Raw genomic sequence first — 10,008 nt, 5'->3', positions numbered from 1 at the left:
TTAATTCACTTATGTAACTACTTACTGTTTCAGCACAGCAGAGGCAGTGCTACAATAGAGCAGCAGCAGCACCACCCTCAGGTGATGCCCTGCTATCACAGTTTATTGTGAATAAACTAGTATGTAATGTTGATTTATTTGGGAAAGGGGGCTAAATAACACTTAGAGGGGTCTAAAGCCCACCGAGAACTGGCCTAGTGATGACCATGAGTATAGGAGCATATTATTTTCACTGTTTAGTGCATTTTCAAACTAAATACTATATATTGCATTCTCAGTGCTCCTAATAATACATTTCTCACCTAAATGTGTGGAAATGTGTTTTAAATTAGGTGATTTAAACCATATTTATGTTTCCAAATGCCTTCATTTGTCAATGTTATTAGACTGTATGAGAATCACCTGTTTGCTCTGATTTGCAGTGCGCAAATGTTGTTTAAAGGTCCAGGGCCTGGGCAGTAGAGGAGCCACCCATTCACTCTTTCACAGCTTGAGCTAGCCCTTTGTCGAGCCATAGCCAAATGAAGCAATGACCTTATTGTGACATTAATTCGTCACCGGTATAATTGATCATCTTTCCGTGATTATTGTGTGCAGTGCCAGTTTCCTGTGATTCACAGGCAGCAGGGGGCTTTGAGAGGGGCTTGGCCAGGAGGTAGGTGAGTGTAAGTGATAAATGATGTCCGCAGGGGAGAACAGACCTGCCTTGTAGGCCACAGATGGTGAAGACAATGCACAGACATGAGGCTGTGTCTGCAGAGTGGTCAGGCCATGACTGCCCCTCAGCTCTTGCTCTCACATATTGCTACTGACAAAACAAAACCTTGTTACTCCATTTTTTACATCACTTTACAATAGCAGGTGCTTTCTATACTGTGTGAACATTTCATGATGAATGGACCTGTAGAAACAGCCGGAAAGTGCTTGAAATAAAACAATTTTGTTACAACAGTGATATGTTTTGATGACAGTCTGAAATGTGCTACTGAACCTTCATTTGAGAATAAAGAAGCCACACACAGGCTGTGCATTCTCATTATTCAAGAAATGATCATAAATCACAGTTATGCTCCAATGTTTAATTACAGACTGATCACGTAACTCCAAATGACTGATCAGTAACTGGAGACGTGCCTGGGAGAGAGATGATAGTGTATGTTTTGAGCAGGATTAGTGTAATGTTCTCAGTGTGCAGTTTTCTACTATGAGCTGGAATGGCTTGTCAGGGCAGGACTGTCCAGGGGCAATGTCTGAAGTGAGTCCTCTCTATCTCTCTCTCTCTCTCTTTCTCTCTCTCTTTCTCTCTCTCTCTCTCTCTCTCTCTCTCTCTCTCTCTCTCTCTCTCTCTCTCTCTCTCTCTCTCTCTCTCACATACAGCGCTGGTTTTATACACTGTTGGGATGTGCTGACAGTCATGTACACTATATATATCAAATCAAAGCAAAACACGTTTATTGTCACATCATATTTACACAGGTGGAAAGTGAGTGAAAATCTTAGGTGCGTAGCCCCCTTATAGAATTTAAATGCCATATATATATATATATATGGCATTTAAATTCTATAAGGGGGCTACGCATCTAACATTTTCATTTTATGTATAGACTGCCAGATAGCCAGATAGAAGCATGATTCATCACTCCACAAAATACATTTCCACTGCTCCAGAGTCCAGTGGCGGCCACTTTACCCTACTCCATCTAATGTTTGGCATTGGGCTTGGTCATATAAAGCTTGCATGCAGCTGCTTGGCCATGGAAACCCATGCCATGAAGGTCCCAGTGTGCAGTTTTTGTGCTGATATTTATGCCGGAGAAGGTTTGGAAGTGAAGCAGTTGCTGAATCAGCAGAGCATTGAATCAGCATTCGGTGAGCCTCTATGTAACTTTACGTGGTCTGACATGCTATGGTTCCTAAATGCTTCCACTTTCTTAATAATATCGCTCACAGTTGATTGTGGAATATTTAGGAAGGAAGAAATTTCATGAAGTGACTTGTTACAATGGTGGCATCCTATTACAGTACCACGCTCGATTTCAGTGAGCTCTTTAGAAAGACCTGTCCTTTCACAAATGTTTGTGAAGGCAGACTGACTGGCTAGGTGCTTGATTTTATACACCTGTACAAATGTGACTGAAAGAACATCTAAATTCAATGATTAAGAGGTGAGTCCCAAGACTTTTGTCCATAGGTTGTGTGTATATCTATACTAATTTATATGTCTATACAAAACAAAAAACAGAAATTGACATGACACTTCTGTATTATAAGAATGTTTCAAGAAAACAAGTTTTCTATTTTTTTCTAAGATCAGAGAAACAGGTAAAAATCTATGGTAACTGACCACATATTATAGATGCAGCAAACAAAGTTTAGGTTGACAAATGCTGGAGGATTACTCTAAAGGCTGCTGCCAACACCAGTTAAACAATTCCTAAGCAGCTGAAGTGAAGGGAAGGAATGACAGCAGGTCCAGCACTGTGTGGGTTCTCTTCTCCCTCCTACAGTAAACAAGAAATGAACCACCAACAATGGGACATGTGTTTGGAGTCTAACTGGAGCCATTGTGAGACTATCTGCTCTGTTGTCTCTGTCTTTCTGTCTCTCTTTCGGTCTCTCTTTCAAACAGGAGATGGCTCTGCCAGTCGTGTCATCTGCTACAGTCAGTGCCTCACCAAACTGGCATGTCAATATTTGTAGCACCAATTAGGGCCTACTGGAGAGAAAGGCATTATTGTATGCTCACTCATGCACTCATTATGGCTCCATGGAGCTGCGTGCTGGTGCAGGGAATCAAAAGGAAACCAGAGATGCCCTGCCACTTGCTCTCATCTTCTCACACAGAGGGAAGGCCATTAAGCAATGATAACAGAGCACATCCACAGGCTCTATGAAGCTTCCATTTAAATCTAATGACACTTTCTCAAAGCACACTTAGCTGCCAGCTCTTTTATAGTGCTGGGTCTGAATGTCTAGTTCTAGCTACAGCATGTCTCTTATTTTGGCATTTTCCACACTGTTATGTGTGTGGGGGTGAGGAGGGGGTCCACTTTTATGCCAATGAAAACTATTCTTTTAAACCTTAAACCAGTAACTGGTTTAAAAGACAAAAGACACTCTCTAAAATTTCTCCTAAATGAAAGGTGCATTATAATAAACATCATTATTATTAAAATATTATTAAAATACCATTTTATTATTAAAATACAATTTTACCCATTGTTATATTTATTGTGAACATGCCTGCATGCCCCCTATAACAGTGACACAATAGTCCGGAGAGTGAGGTTTTCTGGTTTAAAGACTAGGAAAACACCCTCTGATGATGTACTGCATCTTGAAGGTGGGAGGAATTTTTAAAAGGGACATATTATGCTCATTTTCAGTGTTCATAATTCTATTTTTGCACTTTACAAGAATAGATTTGCAGACTTCAATGTTCCAAAAGGAAATTATTTTTCTCATACTGTACATCTTTATTCACTCTCTGTGACTCATTCACCGCTGTGACTATTACTACAATGGTGTCAATTCTGCCGTATCAGTCTGAGCCCAAGTCCAATCCTGAAAGTCAGGTAAAACAAGATGGTAGACAGGATCCACCTTTGTTAGCTAGAGGACGTTTCAGAGTGTTAAGAATGTACATTGTAGCGCTCTTGTGTGAGGGCATGCCAAACTTGCCAGTAGGCAGGCAATAAGAATTGTGTTATACGATTGTGTCATCTTGTAACTAAGGAAAAGGGCTGGAATCCCAATTGCGCATTTCAGGCACCTGAGAACAGTAGCTTCTGTGCGAGCGTGTTACTCCCTCTGGTGTGTACTTTTACATGCACAAAAAGCTATATAACACACTAAAGGAAAGGAAAAAACAGAAAAGTATATTAGGTCCCCTCTAAAGAACTACAAGCACTTTCGTGTAGACACATGAAGATGGGTTGGTTTTTTTTCTTCTTTTTTTGCCAGCTGCTGGCTATGCAGCAGTAGTGCTAGGAAGCCGAATATTATGACTGTATTTATTAGCCTCTACAACAGTGATACAACACTAGATTTCTTTATCAGCATAGGGGGAGGATTCCCAGTGATGCATGATGCATGGGTATTGCAAGAGAACATTGATGGACCAAAACAGAAATATCATACAAAATTGTGAACTCTTCCAAACTGATAAGGCTGAAGATGCAATGCTGCACCGAAAAATATTACATGACATGACTAATAACATATTAAATGGTAGTTTTAGGTCAGAATGTCCCAGTGCTGCATGCCACTGTAGCAATCCTGTGGACCCTTTGACTTTTTGTGCTGATTTTAGGTGCCATTATTATTATTATTTATTTAATGTATTGTGCCTGTCAGGTCCCAACTGCCCTTTAGGAATGATCAAAGTTCTATTGATTTTAGTGAAATTTTTCTACCTACCCTGTAAACTTAACCCAAATAAGTGATTCATTTGTGATTATATCATATACATGTTTCTAGCATTAGTGACTACTTTCAAATTATGAAGTTCTTGCATCTCATTTTATTTTACTCACTTGTAAATTGGACTTGGCATGTGCATTTGCAGATATCAGAAGAAATGACAACAGAAGGTCATATCTGCAGAAGAATGTTTGAAGCGTAGCTGAATTAGAATTGGCTGGCTGCCTCGTGGCAGGACTATACTATAAGTCTGTTTGTGTTCACCACACTGCCTTTCATCTACAGTAGTGAAGAAGGGACAAAGCACAGAAGCACATTTATTGCCTCTCCTTCCATTTTATTAGCAAAGTGGTGTGCTGTTGTGGGCAAAGTAGAACTTGACCAGCAAGTTTCAATTGAATAATTTGATTGGCTGATCCATTGCCTGTTTGGAGTCACCTAATATATGCACATATGACTAGACACGTCGGCATTAAGTGGCATCTATTTGTCTTTCCGTCAAAATGGCCATTAAGTACAAGTTATTAATTTTTTCTGAAATATTTCTGAAATAACTAGATTAGAAGATAGTCCACTTAAATATTGTGTATATGTGTATATTCAGTGTCAGTATATATATATATATATATATATATATATATATATATATATATTGCATTTAAGTTCTATAAGGGGGCTACACACCTACGATTTTCACTCACTTTCCACCTGTGTAAATATGATGTGACAATAAATGTGTTTTGATTTGATTTGATTTGATTTTGTGTATGGAAGGGGAAAGTCAAAGGGAATAAGTTAACAACACTGCAATTCAAAAGATTATGAAATGATATAGAGAAAACAATGTGGGAGACCTTGTAGATCACCAATAGCATGCTTAACTCTTTCTTCTTAAAAAATCCACAGGTATTTCTGTCCGTCCTTCCACTGCGAGAAGACAACTCACCACTATGGGTCTGAAAGGATGTAAGCAAAGAATGTACAAAATAGACACAACAGAAGAAATTTGGTGCTAGAACACTAGAACATCTCAGATGTGGAGTTTTATGGGGTGATGAGTCTATTTGGATTGTGAGAAGCAAAAAATGCAACCAACATCTAAGACTGAACTTTGAAGGTGTGGAAAAATATCCCTGCAGATAAACACATTTTATAACGTCATAATGCAGTCATAAGGCATTATAAACATGTTATAAATGAATATAAAATGAATTATACATATAAACATATAAAAATGAATTATACTGCATTACACTTTATAGCCATGTTTATTACACATTATGAATTGTTAATATAATGCATTATAAGTAGTGTTAAAACCATGTTATACTGTCAGTGCCAAAGAAGTCAGTCCTACAGCTGATAATTAATAAGCCAAACTCTTAAAATCCCAGGCTTATTACATATAATTCAGTTACTATAGGGACGTCAATGCAAACTGGCTGAGCTTTTCATAGGTTGCATAAGTGTGTAATAAAACTTTTGGCCCATTGGTGGACCCTGACTATCTATCTATCTATCTATCTATCTATCTATCTATCTATCTATCTATCTATCTATCTATCTATCTATCTATCTATCTATCTATCTATCTATCTATCTATCTATCTATCTAAGGTTGGAGTAACAGACTGCATGTGTGCCTGTCTGCGCGTGTTCCTGAGTGCTGTGTGAGGAATGCTGTGTATGTCAGCATCTCTGTGTGTGCTCCAGTGCAGGCGAGCTGAGGCGAGAGGCAAGACGAGCAGAGAGCGTGTGTATCCTGACAGCCTGATGAGTGCACACGCACACACACAGACACAGAGACACACACACACACACACATACACTCACTGCTGCTGTGGAGTGCAGGAGACAGTGCCACTGCGGTGAAGTTGTATTTGGACTGCTGTCTAGAACACTTAAAAAAGTGATTTTTCATTCACACTGGCTGGGAAGCTGAAGGATCTTCAGAGCTTGTTTGGATTTATCAGCATCCCAAAAGGCTGTACAGAACAACCGAGGTAAGTTCAGCAACCAGAGCTTCCTGAACTTTTCTTCTAAACTGTCCAAATGCAGCCCTGCACTGTCAACATCACATTAAAATATCCCTTCAGTGTAACTTTTAATAAGGACTGCACTGTATATATGAAACGGTGTTTTAATGTGATTGCAATATTTGTTGCCCATAGCAGAACAACTGCTTGTTGTCTATTGAAGTATGTTATTTACATTTAACCTAAGCAGATAATTAAAAAGTTTTCAGTCTAGATATGCCTCTTAGCGGCCAGTAATGGAAAACGACTAAAGGATGCTTCTCTTTTGGGACGTTGCAGTTCAGTATGTCTTTGAGTAATGACTGCAACATATCAGGATTTTAAATGAATGCGCTCACTACAAATGCTGTTTCCTATAGAAATTTTTGCTTGTTCCCCAGAGAAATAAATGACAGAGAAACAACCTTGTAACTAATTTAAGCTTCTCACGCATTAGTAGATCTAATTACAGTGGCTGTGTTACTCAAACTCTAAAGAAGACAGTTAGTGAATCAAACATACACTTACAAAAGTGATGTATTAAAGGGGAACACCAACAGTTTTTCAAAATGTCTGCACAATTAAATGGTTAAGATGCAAACAGGGTCATTCAGAGTAGTGTGATGTGAAATGCTCCATTCTAAAGAAACGTACCAGACGTCAGAATTGTTCACAGTTGTGGTGATAGGAACCGGAAGTCTGAAGCATTTAATGCCTCTAAAAGCTCCCTCACAGAAGGTTATTAGATGAAGTGGTTATGAATACACTGCCTGGTGTCTGAGATATTGCTTTATTACAGTTTTGGGATAAGGCTTTGGCCTAAAATCTATGCATTAGATCATGTTTATGTTTTTTTTTAATTTACCTATATTTTACCATTATCAACATTGCATATAAACACTCTGAAAGCACATGTAGCTTCACTGGTCTTTTTCGAAAGTGAACAAAATGGCTATATTTGCATTGTAGACATCACAACCCCTGGTTCCAGTCACCAACTTGCAAAGAAATTTGAGTTGTAAAGTTTCTCTACAATTAACCATTCTGAAACAAAACACTCTGAATTACTTTTCTTACATCGCAATGATTCAAATATTCCACATGAACAACACTATATTCCATCATCACATTTGTGTTTGTACTGTACTTACTTTTGGCAATAACTGTGTTGATGTCATATACTTTATTTTTACTGTTTTCAGTGTAACATTTGCAAGTGGCATGTGATAGAAAAATTATTATAAAATGCCTTAAGGATGCTTCTCATTTAGGATACTCAGGTAAAACCTGTACTCTTACATTCAGTGTCTGACATTAGGTCAGGCAGAAAGAGTGTTATATAACTAAACTCTTTACCTTCTTAGCTTCAGGGTCAGGTGAGTTGCCCCTTTCGCTAAACTTGGACCAACATGGGCCCTTCATCAAAGTTCTGGCGTTGGATCCAGACTGCAGTAATGCTATGCTGCTTCAAACAGCATCCATTAGAGAAATAAGAATCTGTCTGGCCAAGGCACAGAGCATGGAGCTGCAGCTGAGCTCAGTTCACGCTGAGCCTGGAGCACGTGCAGTGCAGATCCACAGAGAGAGGGCGAGGGACCTGAGGAACCTCTGGCAGCATTTAGGCTCCCATCTTGCCACAACACTGAGGCATGCTGGAAGCTTTCTCATGTGGTCTCTCTCATCATGCACAAAGCCCAACAAAGACACGTACACCCAATCTGGCAACCTGGGTCTGGGTACAGCGTTTCCTACTTGATGACAGGGCCTGGAGAACACAAGTCAGTGATAGCAAGTGGATACTGAAATGATTGACTGGTTAATGAAGGGAAAATACAGTCAGCACTGAAACTTAGGATTAAATGTATTTTTTCAGATTTCCAGATTAGTACTGCATATTGCATATCACTTGCTTCACACTAAAGCACTCTATTTAAATTAAAATTACAAATTAAAAATTAATTTAAAGTAAACCATAAATAGTAGGTTAACTCTGTGACACTTACTTGTATTAATCATTGATTCACTCAATGACATAACCAGCAATTGGATAAACGGATTAGCTTATTCATTTTGACTTATCTGAAGTCAATTTGAGATATTGATGGTGCTGAACTATTTAGCCATGAGGTAATAATCAATATTAGATGACATCAGTGCTGTGTGTACATTTGCCCTACTTAAATGCTTTGGTCTCCCCTCTATAAACACAAATTTATTTGCTTTGACCTCAAGCTTATTCGACTAGTTTTCAGGTCACATTACACCTAACATGCCACCATCTCACATGCTATATTCATAAATACAAATAGTTTTTTTTAAAGGTCTTGCCCTAAATAGGGCCCAAATCTGTTATATGGTGTAAATGAACTAAGTGAACTTTCTCACTTTGTGGATTTGGAGAAGGCATTCCCCGGGGTATTCTGTGGGAGGTGCTTCGGGAGTACTGGGTACATGGCTCTTTGCTACGAGCCATTCAGGCCCTGTACAAACAAAGCAGGAGCTTGGTTCGCATGGCCGGCTGTAAGTCAGACTTTTTCCCAGTGAGAGTTGGACTCCGTCAGGGCTGCCCTTTGTCACCGATTCTATTCATAATTTTTATGGATAGAATTTCTAGGCGCAGTCAGGGGATGGAGGGTGTCCGGTTTGGTGACCTCAGGGTCACATCGCTGCTGTTTGCAGATGATGTGGTCCTATTGGGGACATCAGGCCGTGAACTTCAGCTTTCACTGGATCGGTTTGCAGCCGAGTGTGAAGCGGCCGGGATGAGGATCAGTACCTCCAAATCCGAGGCCATGGTTCTCACGCGGGAAAGGGTGGAGAGCCCTCTCTGGGTCGGGGATGAGCTCTTGCCTCAAGTGGAGGAGTTCAAGTATCTCGGGGTCTTGTTCACGAGTGATGGTACAAGGGAGCGGGAGTTTGACAGGCGGATTGGTGCTGGGTCAGCAGCGATGCGGGCTCTTTACCGGTCTGTTGTGGTAAAGAAAGAGCTGAGCCATAAGGCAAGGCTCTCGATTTACTGGTCGATCTATGTTCCCACCCTCACCTATGGTCATGAGCTTTGGGTAATGACCGAAAGAACGAGATCGCGAATACAAGCGGCTGAAATGAGTTTCCTCCGCAGGGTGACTGGACTCTCCCTTAGAGATAGGGTGAGAAGTTCGGTCATCCAGGAGGGACTCGGAGTAGAGCCGCTGCTTCTTCACGTCGAGAGGAGCCAGCTGAGGTGGTTCGGGCATCTTGTTAGGATGTCTCCTGGACGCCTCCCTTGGGAGGTGTCACAGGCAAGTCCACCGGGGAGGAGACCCCGGGGAAGACCCAGGACACGCTGGCGTGACTATATCGCCCAGCTGGCCTGGGAGCGCCTCGGAATCCCTCCCAGGGAGCTAGTGGAAGTGGCTGGGGAAAGGGAGGTCTGGGCTTCATTGCTCAGGATGCTGCCCCCGCGACCCGAATCCCGGAGAAGCGGAAGATGATGGATGGATGGATGGATGGATGGAACTTTCTCAGTGAAGACAACATGGGAAATGTTTTCGTGAAGTGTCAGTAAAATCAACTGTAATCATAGTCATGA

The 10,008-nt window shown here is 40.6% G+C and overlaps 1 protein-coding gene across 2 annotated transcripts in view; it reads left to right on the top strand.

Annotated features, from left to right (window-relative positions):
- Window positions 1-6,214: 6,214 nt before the first annotated feature.
- Window positions 6,215-10,008, top strand: part of bcar3 (BCAR3 adaptor protein, NSP family member) — a 133,083-nt gene continuing 129,289 nt past the window's right edge. The window contains exon 1 of one of the 2 annotated variants that reach the window (XM_037535929.1): window positions 6,215-6,425. The gene's annotated coding sequence lies outside the window, so the exon portion shown is untranslated. The remainder of the gene's footprint in view (window positions 6,426-10,008) is intronic. The other variant, XM_017693514.2, reaches the window with a different exon arrangement.

The sequence above is a fragment of the Pygocentrus nattereri genome, chromosome 28 (genome assembly GCF_015220715.1).
Source record: "Pygocentrus nattereri isolate fPygNat1 chromosome 28, fPygNat1.pri, whole genome shotgun sequence".
NCBI classification, from domain to species: Eukaryota; Metazoa; Chordata; class Actinopteri; order Characiformes; family Serrasalmidae; genus Pygocentrus; species Pygocentrus nattereri.
This window is presented reverse-complemented; position numbering and strand designations above follow the sequence as displayed.